Here is a 20,396-nt window from a genome sequence, read left to right on the forward strand (position 1 = left end):
TGTGTTTGCCCCAAAAGTAGCTATTGTGGTAGACAGGAGGCCTGTGATATGCAGGGGGTCAGATTAGATGCTCCAACGATCTCTGCTGCCCATAAAGTCTACTCATTTCTGAGAAACCGAGTGTAGCATTGGGAGCAGCCTCTGCTTATTAAACAATCAGTTTGTCAGCACCTGCAGGACAATTTGGTTCTTAGGACTAGTGAGCATGGACTTGTCAAGAACAAATCATTCCAGACCAATCCTAGCTCCTTCTTTGGCAGGGTTAGGGGCCTAGTGGAGGTGGGTAAACCGTAGATGTGATGTATCTTGGTGTTAATAAGGCTTTTGACACAGTCCCATAGGACATTCTCACAAGCAAACAGATGCTGCTTAGCACTGTCAGAGCAGCTTTTGCTGGGGGATTCTCCCAGCACTTTCCAATAGTGGGAAAGTATGAAATCCCCATTTGACTGCTGGGGACAGAGCCTAGAGGGGGCAGCAACTTACCCCAAGTCCCACAGGTCAATAGGAAACCAGCAATGGAACCCAGGAGTCCTGACTCCCAGTTCCCTGCTCCAATCACTCCAGTGGAGTACACTCCCTCTCAAAGCAGAGGGACCGGACATGAGTGCCTGGTTGTAATTGCCAGCTGTGGGAGGGAGTGTGCAGCAGTGGTTAGTGAAGGGGCCTGGAAATAAGGACTGCTGGGTCTATTGGAGAGTGTCACTAGGAGCAGTGCATAAGATGAGGTGTCCTATCATGTTTACTCAGATCAGATTAGGACATAATAGAATGGCTGAAATAGTTTATTTTATTTGTATTGTATTATTTTGCAATTGTTAAGAGCAGCAACTACTTAGCTCAGACTGAAGCTGCTTATCTAATTTTTGAGATCTAAGTGTCTCCTCTTTGAGTGCGATGAGACAATTTAACACATTGTGACAAAGAATTTTCATTGCCACTTGTTATGATTTCAAGAAACAAACTGGTTTAGTTTGAATAGGATTTTCGGTCAGAAACGGTTTCAATGAAATTTCCCCACCATCTCGATTCCTGGGCTCTATCTCTGCCTTTCGGGGGGCGGGGGGGGTTGCTGTCTGTTAGAACAGGAGTCTGATTTGGATAGGGATAGAGACCTCTTTAATGTTTTTAATGAAGTAAATACTAATGGGAATTGTGTGATCATGGGAGACTTTAACAGATATAGACTGGAGGACAAGTGCTATTAATATAATAGGGCTCAGATTTTCCTAGATGTGATAGCTGATGGATTCCTTCACCAAGTAGTTGCTGAACCAACAAGAGGGGATGCCATTTTAGATTTGGTTTTGGTGAGTAGTGAGGATCTCTTAGAAGAAATGGTTGTAGGGGACAGCCTTGGTTTGAGCTGGCGCATCACATTGGCCGTGACGTCCTCCTGCTGGAAGGGAACAAGAACCTGTCTGAGACTCAGACGCCTCCGAGGAATCAGGGGGGATTAACGGCCCCTGGAACCAGCAGCATTTCCACCCAGCCCCTGCCCACCTCTGAGGGATGGATTTCCCCTCCTGACCCCCAGGATGGAATCTTGTTGTCCTTCCTAGTAACCTCCAGTGGCAACCCCCCTCCTTGAATGGGGAGCTCCTGCCACGTCCCCCTCAGTGCCCCTGACAGCTGTTCCACCTCCAATCCACAGCTCAAGTTCTCAGACCCCTCTCCTCCACCCCCACCCAGGTTGGGTAGGGAGGGGACTGTAGCGGGGGGGGACAGGAGGGATTCTGGCAGCAGTGAAGTGGGATGTGGGGAGGTTGAGACCTTTCCCCAAGTCACCCCAGCCACTAATGCTGAAGCCGCAGGATGGCAGCCCTGGTGAATGGGACGGATCAGCAGCCCCTGCTGACTAGGGTTACCATACGTCCGGTTTTTCCCGGACATGTCCTGCTTTTCGGCAATCAAACCCCCGTCCGGGGGGAATTGCTGAAAAGCCAAACATGTCCGGGAAAATGCCGGCCGGGCACTTCCCCTCCCGCGGCTGCTCTGCTCCGCTCCTCCCCTCTCAGACTTTAAGAGCCGAGCTGCCCGAGCCAGTGCTACTGGCTTCGGGCAGCCCCCCCCGCCTCCGGACCCCGAGCCGCCGGCCAGGCACTTCTCTTCCCGGGCTCCAGCTGAGCTGCTCCGCTCCTCCCCTCTCAGACGTTAAGAGCCGAGCTGCCCGAGCCAGTGCTACCGGCTTCGGGCAGCCCCCGCTGCCTCCGGACCCCGAGCCACGGGCCAGGCACTTCCCTTCCCGGTTCCAGCTGCTCTGCTCCCGCGGCTCGGGGGAAGCGCCGGCCGGGGGCGCAGGGTCTGGGGGCTGCCCAGCAAACCGTGAAGCCGGTAGCGCTGGGGCAGCCCTTTCCCCATGACTGGGAGTGGGAGGGAGGAGGGGGCGGAGTTAGGGCAGGGGAAAGGGTGGAGTTGGGGCGGGGCTAGGGGAGGGGAAATGGGCGGGGCCAGGGCCCGTGGAGGGTCCTCTTTTTTTATTTATTAGACATGGTAACCCTACTGCTGACTGAATCCTCCTGTTCTCTCCAGAACGGGTCCAGCCTTGCCAGCAGCAGGACAAGCGTCCCCTTCCCATGTGCCTCAGCCCTGCCTGGTCAGACGCCAACACCCGTCAGTCCTTGGCCTCCCAGGCTGCCAGTGATGGGAGCAACTCTGGGTGGTGGCTCGGGTGACACAGACACCAGACCACTAGGAATTGGGTGCGGCCCTGTGGGACAGGAGAGTCTCGCAGAGGGCACTTGGGGGACTCTCCTGCCCTTCCCAAGAGCAATAGCACCCTGTCCTAAGAACATAAGTCTGGGATGAGGCAAAGCTTGCCATTAATTAGCCTGGCTAAAGAGCTGGGTGGAGCTGCTCCGGGGACAAGCTGGCTCGCTCCTGCTCATGGAGGTGAATTCATCTCCCTTCCCAGGAGCACCTGCTCTCCCTTTCATTCCCCACCAGGCAACTTGTGCCATGCCAGCGAATGGCCACAGGATGGGAATGAGGCCTGGGCCCCGCCCCAATCTCCTGAGTCTAATGCAGCTGCTCACCTTGTCCCCCATCAGCTGCTGGGTTTCCCCCAGGAGGGAGTAGGTGACAGGGAGAGAGACACACACACACATTTGTCCTTCTGTTTGCAGGGCTTGTGTCCTTCCAATCCCATTGGTGGCTGCACAGTGGGCAGAGTCCTCGCTGCGTGCCCGGCCCAACAGAATTGCAGGGCGTGGTGTGGAACACAGAAAGAGATAGAGAGACTCATCCTCCAGCCGGGGTCAGCCCCCAAGGAAGCCTGGAGCACAGGGCTGTGGGCAGGGCCCTCCATGAGGACTTGCTTCCCCAGCTGCTCCAGGATGACAGGGAGGCATGAACCTGGAGCACAGTCCCCTTAAAAGCCCAGAGTCACCACTTAACTAGGACAAGAAGAACTTGACTCAAGCCAGGCTCACTCTCTGCTCTGACTCTGCCTCCCCAAGAGGAACACTCCTAACCCACAGCCCCTGCAGCAGCAGATCCTACAGTCCGTGGGAGCCAGATCACCTACGCCTGGAGTCAGGAAGCTGGGGTCAGAGGTCACTTATGTCAAACTCAGGGAGGGTGATGGTGAATCTGAGCAGGGCCGTGCTGCTCTTAACGGCCCTGGCTCTCTCTCGCGGCACCCTGGACACGATCCAGTAGTTAATGTGCTGTGGGGAAAGGAGGCAGATCAGGATCAATGGGCACAGACACACACCCATCCCCAGGGGGCTGAGACATTGTGCGCAGGGTGGAATATCTGATTCATTGATTGCAGAGCTTTGGAAGGGGATTGTTGCCCGCAGGACGATTCTTGAATCCTGCAGGTCACAACTTGTCATTGTCTCTCTAGACTGGAACAATGTTCAGTGTCGGGGCTGGTCCCATCCTCCCTGCACTCCTGATTCCTGAACAATCCCCTCAGAAATCTCAGGGCCCGTCGGAGAGACGGGCTGATTCTCTGGGGCCCTCCTGTTTCTCTAGGAAGGAGCCTGTGACTCTTCTCTGAGGACCCTCTTCTGGATCTCCCAGGAGGGGTTCAGACTCTCACTCCCCAAGCCAGCCAGGGGCCCTGTGGTTAGTGCTCAACACAACCAGGCAGAACTCTGGCTTGAAGTCCCAGCTCCTTCCTCTGTCCTTTAAGGAGGAAGGGCCTGACACTGCATTGCACTGACTGCCCTGACCAAGGATGCCCACTGGGGGCTCAGCTAGGAGGACAGACTGGAAAATGGATCTAAGAGTGAAGGTAAAATTGCCCCCACCCCTCTCATCGGGCTCACCTCCAAGATGTACTGGAGCCTGTCGGTGTCTGGGGACTCTGCCAGCAGGTTTCCCAGCATGGCGTCCAGGAGGTCTGGCAAGACCCTAGGCAGATCCTGAAAGCAAGGGAGAGCCATGGGTCAGAGTTAGGGAAACTGGGGCTACACCTGCCACAGGATGGGAAGTGGGGTCTCTGGGAAGCACTGGTGAGACCCCCAAACACATATCCTGGCCTCTCTCATTCACATCCCACTGCAGGCAATTAGCCAGGATTCATGGCAGGATGACAGCTGGCTCTTCAATCCATGACTTTAGCTGATCTACCTGCACTTGGGTGGTGTCCTTCTCCATGCCCAGGGTGAAGACGGCGTGCAGGGCAGCTCGGAGGAGGTGGGTCTCCAGCTCTGGCTCCAGGGCAGGTGTCATGGTGCTGGCAAGAGAGAGGAGCCGGCATTAGACTGTGCAGTGCGGGCATGGGACTGGCACCAACATGCAGGTGAAACTGCAGGGAAATAGGCACAGGCTGGCGAGAATGGAAACTGAGACACCGAGCCAGGGAATGACAAGGCCAAGGTTTCTCAGACAGACAGTGGCAGGGCAGGAATAGCACCTGTTCCCTGGACCCTGCTGCCCCTCCTGTATCTGATCCTGGGTGTGAGCCTCTCCCCAAAGCCGTTGCAATGTTACTGGAGTGAAAAGAACAGCCCAGCCAGGAGAGAGTGAACCTTCCCCCCACCTCTGCCAGAGGAGCCACCCTTGGGCGGTGACCTGGGAGTGGGAGGGGCAGTGACTCCCAGCCCTGGGCCTGAGCAGCACTGGGGTTAGGGGAACCGGGCCGGAGGGTCTCGGTGCCTGAGGTTGCCCACAGCAATCAGGGAGTTAGCGAGGACGGCGCCGGGTGGAGAGTTATCAGGCAGCTCCTCAATGAGCTCCTGTGAGACCCAACGGAGACAAAGGAGCGTGTGAGATTCGGGCCACACTGACACTTCTCAGTGAGGAGATTACACAGCCAGGGCCCCACACAGCCAGCAGGATCCCCCCACCTGCCCCCCGCTCCTCTGATTCCTGCCCAATAGTGACCACTCTCCGAGTTTCTCCCGTCTCTTCTCCCCAGTCTTCAGCCCCAGCAATCCCTGCCCTCTGCTGCCCCTCCAGCACCAACAATCCCCCATCCATTGGCCTGGGGAGACCCCTGCCCCTCCCAGGTCTCTGTCTTTCCTCCAGCTGCTGGGCACCGTGTCTCGCTCACCACAATCCTCTCCGCCACAGCCGCCTTGCAGCAGTGCGGCTCCACTGTGTCCTGCCCTCTCTGCTATGCAGCGAGACGTGGGGTGGATGGCGTGCAGGAACACAAGCTGCTGGGCCTCCTCCTGCACCCACCAGGAGTGGGGTTAGGGGAGAGAGAGACAGTTAGCCAGGGACCTCCCTGCCCCCACACAGCAGCTGCAGGACTCAGGCCTGAATGGGGGATAGTGGGGACCCGCCCATTGTCCAAATCACCCACCACTCCACCACAAGCAGCGTCAGGAACTGGGACAGTGCCTGTGGGGGGAGGAGACCCGGCTGGTGTGTGACAGACACCCCCACCTCTGGGGTCCCAGATCATGGAGGAGAAAGGTCCCCATTAGGGCTGGTGGATCATCAGGGACAAGACCCTCTGCAGGGGGTCAGGTGCTGGGAAGGGGCAGGACAGTCTCGGTTCCAGCACAGCTGGGGTACGTTTGTACCTTTTCTCCGCCTTGGAGCTGCTCTCGGCTGTTATTGAGAGCAGCCTCCTCTGAGGCCACGTCCACCCATTCCTCCTCCTCGTCCCCTGAGTCCCTGGGGGTCCCTGCACCAGGGAGAGAAGGGGACAGGGTGACGCCTGCTGCCACTTGCGGGAAGGACAGGGGCACGATGGGGCAATGTGTCCCCTTCCCACCTCCGGGACCCAGGGCAGATCGGGTCCCACACTCCCCCCTCTCAGTGATGCCTTCAGCCCCCAACTCCTTCAGGAGCCCATAGCAAAGAGACCCCCCCACGCTGTCCTGGACTCCCTGGGAGGTACCTCCCCCCAACTGGAGCACCAAGGACCAAAGTGGCAGCATCTAGTGTTAGTGGGGTTCATGTGGCTCAAGCCAGACCCCTGGGCTGGGGACCCGCCCCCATAGCACTGATCGAGGGCTGGGCCCAGGGTGTTCACAGCCCCGCCCTCACCTCTCTCTGAGCCCAGCATGACTCCTCACCTAGAACAAAGCAGCGGCGCCCATCGGCCTCGCTGCTGCCCGAGTCCCAGGCACTGCTGCTGTCCCATGGGGAGCGGGCCGAGCTGCTGGTGGTGGGACAGGGATCCTCCACCTCCTGCCCTGGGGAGGCTGGAAGGTCCTCAGTGACCGGGCAGGGCGATGCCTCCTGCTGGGAATCAGGGCTGGGCTCCTGGGGCCGCTGCTGCCCACACAACATGCCCCAGAGTCACCCTGCCCGGCTCCCCTCCTGCGCTGGGTCCTGCCTGCCCAGCCGCAGCCTGGCCCAGCTCCATTTCGACCTGGCCTCTCCCACCTCGGCGCCTGCGCTGGGAGCGGGTTTTCTCCGCCAGAAGACTGGGTACTCCCACCTCCTGGCCTGGCCGGGAGCTCCTTCCCCGCCAGTGGGGACGGAGGAGCCGCTGTGCTCCTGGGGAAGATGGCAGCTGCTTCCCTCAGGCTCTGGGGCCACCTGCAGAGCCTTCTTCCTGAACATCCTCAGGAGCCTGGCCATCCTGGAACGGAGCGGGGAGCGGGCGTGAGTCTGGGGTCAAGGCAGCCTCTGACTAACCAGCCTGTTTGGTCCCTCCCCATCCCTGCCCCAGCCAGAGCAGCTCCTCCTCCCACCATAGGGGTGCATGTAATGCAATCTACACGCACTGGCAGGAGTTCATTGCATGATCTGCTTCCTGCTGTTTGGTTCTGGGCTGTTGGAGTACGGGCTTGCAAGCATCTGTGCACACATATTATGCTAATTGCATCTAGACCACATCTCCCTAGTTTGTTTGTGAGAATGTCCTTATTAACACCAAGATGGATCACATCTACTGTTTACCCACCTCCACTAGGCCCGTAACCCTGCCAAAGAAGGAGCTAGGATTGGTTTGGAATGATTTGTTCTTGACAAGTCCATGCTCACTAGTCCTAAGAACCAAATTGTCCTGTAGGTGCTGACAAACTGATTGTTTAATAAGGAGTTCCAGTATCTTTCCAGGTATGTTAATGGATGGGAAGACGTTCTTTTTCAGGGATCTCTGACGAGAACTGGGGCACAGCACTTAGTTTGTTGAGGCCATAAAATGGAGACAGGCACCTCTTCTCTCCTCCCAGCACCCCAGATACCTAAAAAGGTGGGACTCACATCCCTCAATGGGCTTTAAAAAAGACAATGGTTACAATGTGGCCCCGACCATTTCTGGTTTCTGCAGACTAGATGTTTTAGCAAAGTTTAGAATTCCTTGGTGCTCAACACCGTGAAACTCCCCTTTCTCCTTCACAAAGGGCTTTAACGCCCCTTATCTCACCGAGGCTCTCGACTGCCCAAAGTTGGAGAATTGTCCCTGTTCCCATTGCAGAGCACCCCCCACGACACACACACAGAGTCTTCCTGGTGGTGGGAGGGAAACAGAGGAAAGGACAGAAGATGTAAGAGATGAAGAGAAAGGAGGGAGGGATGGAGGAAAAGGTAAAACAAAAAGGACAAACCCTAATGTCCCCAGTGATTCTAAGGGACAAAATCCCAGGTGGGGAATAAAATTCGACCACCTTAAGCTAGTGTTTTCCATGCCTAGAATTCAGCTGGCGCCAGATGCATCAGACTGAACAGGTTCCAAACCTCTCAGAGGCTCTTACCTTCTAAACAGGGACGTCAGTTTTCTAGTGAAATCAGTAAAAAGAAAGGAGAAAACTCAAAAGAGGTTCCTCCTGGTGCTCACGTACGTGACCCATAATACTCTCTCAGACCTCAAAGAGAGATCTCGAGAAGGAGACTTGCTGAAGCAAAGCCACAGGGGTCTCTGAGGTTTCCCTGGCCCTGCGCCCCTGTCCTGCCTGGCTGATGTCAGCATCCCTCTGTGAGGTCACCACCTCCCCTACACCCTTGGCCAATAGGCTGAAATCCTGCAAAAGGCCTTTGTGATGTCACTGCCACACCCACCCCTCCCCTGCAGTGCTAATGTCCTGCCACAGGGCAGACACTTTGGAGGTTTGAGCTACTCTCTGTGGATCACCCCGCTCAATGAGTGTTCATTCTAGGAAGCAAGCCGGCTAGACAGTAAAACATCACAAGCTGCTCCCAGTGCTACACTCGGTTTCTCAGAAATGAGTAGACTTTATGGGCAGAAGAGACAGTTAGAGCATCTAATCTGACCCCCTGCATATCACAGGCCTCCTGTCTACCACAATAGCTACTGTTGGGGTAAACACATTCCAGAAAGGCATCTAGTCTTTATTAAATGACATCAAGAGACGGAGAATCCACCACTTTTCTTGGTAGCTTCTTCCTGAGGTCAATCATCCTCGCTGTTGAATATTTGTGCCTTATTTGTCATAGGAATTTGTCTCTTTTCACCTTCCAGCCATTCCCAAACCTCAGCCAGTATTTGTAGGTGACAAATCTCATGAATTGTCACAGATTGCGGTGTTACTAGAGGAGGTTTTGGAATTAACTGATAAGTCACTGGGACCAGATGGCATTCACCCAAGAGTTCTGAAAGAACTCAGATGTGAAATTGCGGAACTACTAATTATTGTTTGTAACTTGTCCTTTAAATCAGCTTCTGTATCCATGACTGGAAGATAGCTAATGTAACACCAATATTTAAAAAGGGCACTATTGGTGATCTCGGCAATTACGGACCAGTAAGTCTAATGTCAGTACCGGGCAAATTAGTTGAAACAATTGTAAAGAATAAAATTGTCAGACACATAGAAGAACATAAATTGTTGGGCAAAAGTCAACATAGTTTAGGTAAAGGGAAATCGTGTCTTACTAATCTATTAGAGTTCTTTGAAGGGGTCAACAAACATGTGGACAAGGGGGATCCAGTGGATATAGTGTACTTAGATTTCCAGAAAGCATTTGACAAGGTCCCTCACCAAAGGGTCTTATGTAAATTAAGTTGTCATGGGATAAGAGGGAAGATCCTTTCATGAATTGAGAACTGGTTAAAAGAAAGGGAACAAAGGGAAGGAATAAATGGTAAATTTTCAGAATGGAGAGGGGTAACTAGTGGTGTTCCCCAAGGGTCAGTCCTAGGACCAATGCTATTCAACTTATTCATAAATGATCTGGAGAAAGGGGTAAAAAGTGAGGTGGCAAAGTTTGCAGATGATACTAAAGTGCTCAAGATAGTTAAGACCAAAGCAGACTGTGAAGAACTTCAAAAAGCTCTCACAAAACTAAGTGATTGGGCAACAAAATGGCAAATGAAATTTAATGTGGACAACGTAAAGTAATGCACATTGGGAAAAATAACCCCAACTATACATACAATATGATGGGGGCTAATTTAGCTACAACGAATCAGGAAAAAGATCTTGGAGTCATCGTGGATAGTTCTCTGAAGACTTCCACGCAGTGTGCAGCGGCAGTCAAAAAAGCAAACAGGATGTTAGGAATCATTAAAAGGGGGATAGAGAATGAGACGGAGAATATCTTATTGCCCTTATATAAATCCATGGTACACCCACATCTTGAATACTGTGTACAGATGTGGTCTCCTCATCTCAAAAAAGATATACTGGCATTAGAAAAGGTTCAGAGAAGGGCAATTAAAATGATTAGAGGTTTGGAAGGGGTCCCATATGAGGAGAGATTAAAGAGGCTAGGACTTTTCAGCTTGGAAAAGAGGAGACTATGGGGGGATATGATAGAGGTATATGAAATCATGAGTGATGTGGAGAAAGTGAATAAGGAAAAGTTATTTACTTGTTCCCATAATATAAGAACTCCACTAGTAACCTCCCTCCAGCCTGACAGTTCACCTTTCAGTATGACCCGTTGTAGTCTCCCCTTTAACCAGTTCCTTATCCACCTTTCAATTTTCATATTGATCCTCATCTTTTCCAATTTAGCTAATAATTCCCCACGTGGAACCGTATCAAATGCCTTACTGAAATCGAGGTAAATTAGATCCACTGCATTTCCTTTGTCTAAAAAATCTGTTACCTTCTCAAAGAAGGAGATCAGGTTGGTTTGGCACGATCTACCTTTTGTAAAGCCATGTTGTATTTTGTCCCAATTACCATTGACCTCAATGTCCTTAACTACTTTCTCCTTCAAAACATTTTCTGAGACCTTGCATACTACAGATGTCAAACTAACAGGCCTGTAGTTACCCGGATCACGTTTTTTCCCTTTCTTAAAGCTAGGAACTATGTTAGCAATTCTCCAGTCATACGGTACAACCCCTGAGTTTACAGATTCATTAAAAATTCTTGCTAATGGGTTTGCAATTTCATGTGTCGGTTCTTTTAATATTCTTGGATGAAGATTATCTGGGCCCCCCGATTTAGTCCCATTAAGCTGTTCGAGTTTGACTTCTAACTCAGATGTGGTAATATCTACCTCCATATCCTCATTCCCATTTGTCATCCTACCATTATCCCTAAGCTCCTCATTAGCCTCTGAAAGACTGAGGCAAAGTATTTGTTTAGACATTGGGCCATGCCTAGATTATCCTTAACCTCCACTCCATCCTCAGTGTTTAGTGGTCCCACTTCTTCTTTCTTTATTTTCTTCTGATTTATATGGCTATAAAACCTTTTACTATTGGTTTGAATTCCCTTTGCAAGGTCCAACTCTACATGGCTTTCGGCCTTTCTCACTTTATCCCTACATGTTCTGACCTCAGTAAGGTAGCTTTCCTTGCTGATCACGCCCATTTTTAAATTTAAATTTAAATTAAAATTAATGGAGATATCCTATCTCCTAGAACTGGAAGGGACCTTTGAAAGGTCATCGAGTCCAGCCCCCTGCCTTCACTAGCAGGACCAAGTACTGATTTTGCCCCAGATCCCTAAGTGGCCCCCTCAAGGATTGAACTCACAACCACCCTGGGTTTAGCAGGCCAGTGCTCAAACCACTGAGCTATCCCTCCCCGCCCATCTTCCACTCCTTGTAGGCTTTCTGCTTTTTCTTAATCATCTCTCTGAAATGCTTGCTCATCCAACTTGGTCTACAACTCCTGCCTATGAATTTCCCCCCCTTTCTTGGGATGCAGGCTTCTGATAGTTTCTGCAACTTTGACTTGAAGTAATTCCAGGCCTTCTCCGCCTTTAGATCCACAAGTCCTTCAGTCCAATCCACTTCCCTATCTAATTTCCTTAATTTTTTAAAGTTAGCCCTTTTGAAATCAAAAACCCTAGTCACAGATCTATTTTTGTTTACCCTTCCATTTAGTTTAAACTGAATTAGCTCATGATCGCTCAAACCAAGGCTGTCCCCTACAACCATTTCTTCTAAGAGATCCTCACTACCCACACCAAATCTAAAATGGCATCCCCTCTTGTTGGTTCTTCAACTACTTGGTGAAGGAATCCATCAGCTATCACATCTAGGAAAATCTGAGCCCTATTATATTACTAGCACTTGTCCTCCAGTCTATATCTGGGAAGTTAAAGTCTCCCATGATCACACAATTGCCATTAGTATTTACTTCATTAAAAACATTAAAGAGGTCTCTATCCCTATCCAAATCAGACTCCTGTTCTAACAGACAGCAAACCCCCCAAAGACAGGGATAGAGCCCAGGAATCGAGATGGTGGGGAAATTTCATTGAAACCGTTTCTGTCCGAAAATCCCATTCAAACTAAACCAGTTTCTTTCTTGAAATCATATCAAGTGGCATGAAAATTCTTTGCAAAAATATTTTGTTGCAAAACAAAAGCATCTTCTGTGTCACAAAAAGAACAGGAGTACGTGTTTGTCTCGTCGCACACAAAGAGGAGACACTTAGATCTCAAAAAATTAGATAAGATGTTTCAGTCTGAGCTAAGTAGTTGCTGCTCTTAACAATTGCAACATAATAAAATACAAATAAAATAGACTATTTCAGCCATTCTATTATGTCATAATCTGATCTGAGTAAACATGATAGGACACCTCATCTTATGCACTGCTCCTAGTGACGCTCTCCAATAGATCCCCATCCTCCACCTGTCGGGAGGTAGGTAGGAGCGGATTGTTATCCCTACTTGAAAGAGGGAGAAGCTAAGGCTGAGAAAGGAGAATTGACTTCTCTTAGGTCACACAGCCAGTCCGTGGCAGAGTTGGGAATAGGACCCAAGAGCCCTGATTTTCAGACTAACCATCGGATCTTGAATTTCAGACATTGAATGACCTGAATAAAGTGCTCTCAAGTGAGTTCCAGACCAGCAAGGGTTCATAGTAATTATTCAGCAAGTATTTTAGGAGAACTGGAATGGTAGAGAAAATAATGAACTGCAGAGAAGCAGCAAAATTTGTTGAACATATGACTGGTTATGACTATTTACTTGGTCTTAAAAGAAAACAACAGGGACCTGAGTCTCCTCCCTGTCAATAACGCCCTGCTCAGCCAATCAGGGTAGAGACCGAGGGGCGGGAGGATGAGGGTTCTCACCAGAGAGCCCAAAGGATGGCCCAGGTCACAGCTGGGGATCACTGTCTGAGCATATTTCAGCCCCACATTTTTCGGTGGACCTCCCACAATGGGAGTTGTAGAGCAACCCCCACGACACACACACACCCCTCCTGGTGGTGGGAGGGGAACAGGGGAACAGACAAAAGAAGTAAGAGATGAAGAGAAAGGAGGGAGGGATGGAGGAAAAGATAAAAGAAAAAGGACAAACCTTAATGTCCCCAGAGATTCTAGGGGACAAAATCCCAGGTGGGGAATAAAATTTGGCCACCTTAAGCTAGTGTTTTCCATGCCTAAAATTCAGATGGCGCCAGATGCATCAGACTGAACTGGTTCCAAACCTCTCAGAGGCTCTTACCTTCTAAACAGGGACGTCAGTTTTCTAGTGAAATCAGGAAAAAGAAAGGAGAAAACTCAAAAGAGGTTCCTCCTGGTGCTCACGTACGTGACCCATAATACTCTCTCAGACCTCAAAGAGAGATCTCGAGAAGGAGACTTGCTGAAGCAAAGCCACAGGGGTCTCTGAGGTTTCCCTGGCCCTGCGCCCCTGTCCTGCCTGGCTGATGTCAGCATCCCTCTGTGAGGTCACCACCTCCCCTACACCCTTGGCCAATAGGCTGAAATCCTGCAAAAGGCCTTTGTGATGTCACTGCCACACCCACCCCTCCCCTGCAGTGCTAATGTCCTGCCACAGGGCAGACACTTTGGAGGTTTGAGCTACTCTCTGTGGATCACCCCGCTCAATGAGTGTTCATTCTAGGAAGCAAGCCGGCTAGACAGTAAAACATCACAAGCTGCTCCCAATGCTACACTCGGTTTCTCAGAAATGAGTAGATTTTATGGGCAGAAGAGACAGTTAGAGCATCTAATCTGACCCCCTGCATATCACAGGCCTCCTGTCTACCACAATAGCTACTTTTGGGGCAAACACATTCCGGAAAGGCATCTAGTCTTTATTAATGACATCAAGAGATGGAGAATCCACCACTTTCCATGGTAGCTTCTTCCTGTGTTCAATCATCCTCGCTGTTGAATATTTGTGCCTTATTTGTCATAGGAATTTGTCTCTTTTCACCTTCCAGCCATTGGGTCTTGTTCTGCCTTTCTCTGCTCGATTAAAGATTTAATACCCAATATTTTCTCTCCATTAAGGCACTTCAACACTTCAGTGAAGTCACCTTTCAATCTTCTTTTGATAAGCTAAACAGGTTGAGCTCTTTCAATAGCTCACTAGAAGGCATTTTTCTCCAGCCCTCAGAACATTTGGTGGCTCTTTGCTGCCCAGCTCCAATTTCTAGGACCATCTTTTTCAAAGGAGGACACCAACACTGGAGGCAGTATTCCAATAGCAGTCTCACTGCTGCTATGTCACCTCCCTATCCTACTCACGGCTCTGCTCCTACGTCTAATGATGGCTTTAGCCCTGTTCACCACAGCATCACACTGGGAGCTCATGTTGAGTGGCTTTTCCACTCTGGCCCCTAAATCCATTTCAGAGTCACTGCTTTCCTGGATACATGTCCCCATTCTGGAGGTGTGGCCGGCATGCCTTGTTGCCAAGCATAGGACCTTGCATTGGGCTTTGCTCAAACTTGTTTTCTTTGAATGGGTCCAGCTGGCTGAATGAGCCAGATCGCTCTGTATCACTGCCCTCTCCCCATCAAACTCCCTCCTAGAGTCCGCACCCCAACCCTCTGGCCCAGCACGGACCCCCTCTGGCACCCCAAACCCCTAATCTCCAGCCCAGTCCCAGAGCCCAGATCCCCACCGGAGCCCTCACCCCTCCCTGCACTCCAACCCCCAGCCCCAGCCCAGTGAAAGTGAGTGAGGGTGTGAGAGCGAGCGACTGAGGGAGCTGGGCTGGGCTGGAGTGAGTGGGGGTGGGGCCTTGGGGAAGGGCATGAAAGGGGTTGGGTCAAGGGTGTTTGGTTTTGTGCAAGTAGAAAGTTGACAACCCTACTTAAGGACCTTTGAAAAGCAGCCTCCTTAGCACCGCTCCTGATACCAGGGGCCAAGGCGCCCCCGGACATGAGAACCACAATAGGCCAGAGCAAAATGCTGTGTTAGAAATCGGAGTTCAAGCTGCCAAGTGAACGATAGCTGACAAACAGGAGATGCAGGCTCCCAGGTACTCTCTGCTCGGGGCTGATAAGGCTCCTTAGCAGTTTCTCTCCAAACAAATTCCAGTTCAAGACACCTGAGAGCTCCACAGCAGGGCAGCATTCCCAGAACGCAGCAGGGCGGGGGTTAGGGGGAGCAGTCGGTAGCAGCACCTGCCCCTCGTACGGCAGGAGCGAGAAGTGCCAGCCTCTCTGCACAGAGGAGCAGTGTTCAGCCTGAGCCAGACGTGCTGCGGTGATGGGTAAGAGCGGGCTCGGAGAGCCAGAGGGTCTGTGGGGCAGCGCTGGGCCCCACTAGGGCCGGGTGGGCGTGTTCAGCTGGGATTGGAACCCACCAGCACTTGTGGGTGTGAATGTGGGACTGGAACGCAACGTGGGGCGCTCCCACCTTGCCCGGGGGCGACTTGGGGGAAGGACAGAGAGACACCTGGGCTGAGACCCCAGCTCCAGGGAGACAGTCACCCCGGCCCAGCCGGGTTAAATTGCCCAGCTGTGTGACAGCCCCCCCATCCCCGAGGGGGTCCCCCCCCAGTATGTCACAGCAGGGTAATGTGCGTATTGAACGGCAGGGGTTGCCAGAGACTGGCTGGGAGAGGCCTTTGGGGATGGAGGAAGCAGCACTAAGGTACATGCCAACCTCCCTACAGAGGAGAGGTCGTGCCCCGCAGGTGTGGGGCAGGGAGCTGGGACACTGCGCGGTGGGTCATTGTCTGGCCCAGGCCCTTCCTAGCAGGAGGCCGAGGCCGAGGCATTTCCTTCAGGTCACCTTCTGCTGCAGCTTGGCCACGGGCCCCCATAGCCACTAGCCCAGCCAGGGATCCCAAGTGGGGATTGTCACGGCTGGCTCCTCCCTGCCGCCAGCAGCTCTTCACTGCCAGGAAATATCTGAAATCCTGTGTGCCCCTCCCCCACCCATCTCCTGGGGCTGTATGTGCCCCCCCCCCGGACAGCCCCTCCCCCGAGCTCTGAGTGCCCCTGGCCAGTCCCTCCCCTCAGCCCCCACCCCAATTCCTGGGGCTCTGAGTGCCCTCAGCCAGTCCCCCTCCCACACCCCGGGGCTGAGTGACCTTGGCCAACGCCCGTCCCTTCAGGAGGAACTCCCAGTACCCACCCATCCCCCACACCTCAGGGTTCCCCTCCCTGCGGCTCTGTGGCCATACCCCCACCAGCGCCGGCTTTAGGCCAATTCAACCAATTCCCCTGAATCGGGCCCCGGGCCCAAGCCCCGGTACGGTGTACTGGCAAGAGCCGGTGCGCTGTACCAGGGTGGCCCGGCTTCCCCAGGGGACAATTTAAAGGACCTAGGGCTCCCAGCAGGGGCTGGAGCCCCAGGCCCTTTAAATTGCTACCAGACCCCCACTGCTGGAGCCCTGGGGTAGGGCTGTGGGACTCTGGGGGCTATTTAAAAAGTCCGGGACTCCCGCTGCCTCTACCGCCCCGGCCCTTTAAATAGCCGCTGGAGCCCTGCTGCTTCCCCAGGGCTCCCGTGGCTATTTAAAGGGCCGGGGCGGTAGAAGCAGGGGAGCCCTGGGCCCTTTAAATAGCCCCCAGAGTCCTGGGATAGCGGGGGACTCGGGGGCTATTTAAAGGGCCGGGGCTCCAGCTGCCTCTGCTGCACCCCGTCCCCGCACCAGCCCCGCACCCCTGCCCGCAGCCAGCCCCGTCCCCGCACCAGCCCCGCACCCCTGCCCGCAGCCAGCCCCTGCTGTACCCCTGCCCTACCTCCAGCCCCGCCCCCCCTGTTCTGCCCGCACCAGCCCCGCCCCCCTGCCCTGCCTGCAGCCAGCCCTGCACCCCCTGCCCACAGTCAGCCTGTGCCGCACCCCCTGCCCTGTCTCCAGGCAACCCCTGCTGCACCCCCTGCGGCCCTGCCCAAAGCCAGCCAGCCCCACACACCCCTGTCTCAAGCCAGTCCCGCACCCCTTGCCCTGCCTGCAGCCGGACCCTACCTCCAGTGAGCCCCTGCCCTGCCTCCAGCCAGCCCCATGTCCACTGGTGCCCTGCAGTTCCCAGGGCAGTAACCCTGCACACCGGCTTCAATGAGGGGGGCTGGGACCCACACATGTGCACACCACTAGGGTGACCAGACAGCAAGTGTGAAAAATCGGGACGGGGGTGGGGATAAATAGGATCCTATAAGAAAAAGACCCAAAAATCGGGACTGTCCCTATAAAATCAGGACATCTGGTCACCCTAGCACACCCTCAGGGAGTGGCGGGGACCCACACACGTGAAACGGAGCTCATTAATAACCGATCAACAGCATATATGATGCAATGTACATAATATATAATTTTATTATTTATATAGTTATGGAAAGTAAATAATACATGGAAGAAATGAAAGGCTTTTTTTTCCATTATTTTTTTTGTTAGTCATCCCTGCCGGGGCCCCGCCAAAAATGTTCGAATTGGGCCCCGCCCTTCCTAAAGCCGGCCCTGCTGGAGAGAACAGGAGGATTCAGTCAGCAGGGGCTGCCGATCCGTCCCATTCACCAGGGCTGCCATCCTATGGCTTCAGCATTAGTGGCTGGGGTGACTTGAGGAAAAGTCTCAACCTCCCCACATCCCACTTCACTGCTGCCAGAATCCCTCCTGTCCCCCCGCCGCTACAGTCCCCTCCCTACCCAACCTGGGTGGGGCTGGAGGAGAGGAGTCTGAGAACATGAGCTGTGGATTGGAGGTGGAACAGCTGTCAGGGGCACTGAGGGGGAGGTGGCAGGAGCTCCCCGTATAAGGAGGGGGGTTGCCACTGGAGGTCACTAGGAAGGACAACAAGACTCCATCCTGGGGGTCAGGAGGGGGAATCCATCCCTCAGAGGTGGGCAGGGGCTGGGTGGAAATGCTGCTGGTTCCAGGGGCCGTTAATCCCCCCTGATTCCTCGGAGGCGTCTGAGTCTCAGACAGGTTCTCGTTCCCTTGCAGCATGAGGACGTCACGGCCAATGTGATGCGCCAGCTCCGTATCATGCGGCACTTGCGCCAGGTGCCCGAGGCGCTGCAGGGCCTGTCCCTCTGAGGCCACCAGCAACTCCTGCTCCCTGCTGCAGGTACTGCTCTGGCTCTTTGTAAATGGGGAGCTAGTGGAAGGAGAAATGGAGCCCCCTGGCACTCACAGAAAGCTGATTACAGAATGAGCCCGAACTGAGAGGCACCATATCCGCCCCCCTAAAGAGCCAGACTTCAGTGGTGATACAGCCCAGCTGTGGTAGCAACAGGATTGAGAACGAGGTAGGAAGTTCAGAGCAGCAAGGAAAGCCTGGAGGGGAACTTGAGAAGAGAGGTTGGAAAAGTGCAGCAAAGAGAAAGGTGCAGACCTAGCTGTTGGGTCCAGGGCCCTGAGCTGCTGTCAATGTCAGGGTGGGACTGGGTTCCCCTACCGGCCCCAGAGGAGGTGGCGTACACGCACCTGGAGAGGGTTCCCAAGCCCAGCAAGGGGGCTACAGGCTGAGCAAGTGCCCCAGCGATGGCAGAAGGACTTCTGTCTGTGGAAAGACCTCTTTGGACTTTTAGTGGGAGGCAAGCTGGGCCCCAGAAGGGTGGACTAAAGGTGGTGACCTGGCCGGAGTTACCAGGCAGAGAAACTGCCGTGGTGCTGGAGCGACCATGGATGGGGGACGCTAGCCCAGCGAGAGGGCTGTGATGCCATGCCTGGCCGCCGGGGGGCACCTAACGATGAGTAGATTCATTTATGATTGGCATAGTTGGCAGGATTGAGTTCCCCCTGTGATCCGTGAGGGAAGTCTTGGTTGCTGAAGGAATCCTAGAATATCAGGGTTGGAAGGGACCTCCGGAGGTCATCTAGTCCAACCCCCTGCTCAAAGCAGGACCAATCCCCAGACAGATTTTTGCCCTGATCCCTAAATGGCCCCCTCAAGGATTGAGCTTACAACCCCGGGTTTAGCTGGCCAATGCTCAAACTACTGAGCTATCCCTCCCCCAAGCAGGTGTATCAAGGGACCAAGCTGGTCGCTGGATTTCCCACTTCAGTTCCAGGGACTGGCTAAGCAGCCAAAGCAGATCTAGGGGTTTCTCCAGCAGCTCCTAGAAGACCAACAGACGCAGAAGGAAGTGCAGGTGGAGCTACAGACGCAGGAGCAGCAATACCTGTGAGAGATCCTGCAAAGGGAAATCAACCCAGGGTCTGCTATGCCCATGGACAAAAAGAGCAGAGAAGGAGAGCATGCCTGGGCTGTGCTGAGAAGGTTAGCCCAGGGAGAAGGGCATGAGAAAGTGTACAAGCGTGGCCTAATGCCAAGGTGGGAGCAAGAGTCTTTTGGAACGACATCCACATGCAGGAGAGCCAGCTGGCTACCAGAAAATCTCTCTTCTGCAGTGATGTGGGGTTAAGGGACATGGCGGAAAAGACATGGCGGCTGTGACTAAACTTAGAGCAGGGTGGGAAACCGAGACACAGTTGGGACCTGTCTACACTACAGGTCTGTCGTGCATTTGTAAGCTGCTGACCCCCACATGTTGTTCAGAGCCTATGGACAACACAGCTCCTAAAGTGTGTTTGTTCTGTGCTTATCCGGTATGTACCAGCAGGGCTGGACAGCCTTTCTCACTGTGCTGTGGGGAGCAGGTCCTGGGTACTAAGGGTCTGAAGAAGCTCTCAAGGACTAATTTTTTAAAATAATTGTTATCAATGAATTGGGAGAAAACATACAATCACTGCGGATAAGATTCGGGGGTGACAAAATACAGGCAGAGTGGTAATTACTGATGGGGAGAGGGCAGTGATACAGAGCGATCTGGCTCATTCAGCCAGCTGGACCCATTCAAAGAAAACAAGTTTGAGCAGAGCCCAATGCAAGGTCCTATGCGTGGCAACAAGGCATGCCGGCCACACCTCCAGAATGGGGACGTGTATCCAGGAAAGCAGTGACTCTGAAATGGATTTAGGGGCCATAGTGGAGAAGCCACTCAACATGAGCTCCCAGTGTGATGCTGTGGTGAACAGGGCTAAAGCCATCATTAGACGAAGGAGCAGAGCCGTGAGTAGGATAGGGAGGTGACACAGCAGCAGTGAGACTGCTATTGGAATACTGCCTCCAGTGTTGGTGTCCTCCTTTGAAAAAGATGGTCCTAGAAATTGGAGCTGGGGCAGCAAAGAGCCACCAAATGTTCTGAGGGCTGGAGAAAAATGCCTTCTAGTGAGCTATTGAAAGAGCTCAACCTGTTTAGCTTATCAAAAGAAGATTGAAAGGTGACTTCACTGAAGTGTTGAAATGCCTTAATGGAGAGAAAATATTGGGTATTAAAGGGCTCTTTAATTGAGCAGAGAAAGGCAGAACAAGACCCAGTGGCTGGAAGGTGAAAAGAGACAAATTCCTATGACAAATAAGGCACAAATATTCAACAGCGAGGATGATTGACCACAGGAAGAAGCTACCA

This window comes from Chrysemys picta, unplaced genomic scaffold (genome assembly GCF_011386835.1).
Source record: "Chrysemys picta bellii isolate R12L10 unplaced genomic scaffold, ASM1138683v2 scaf675, whole genome shotgun sequence".
Taxonomy (NCBI): domain Eukaryota; kingdom Metazoa; phylum Chordata; order Testudines; family Emydidae; genus Chrysemys; species Chrysemys picta.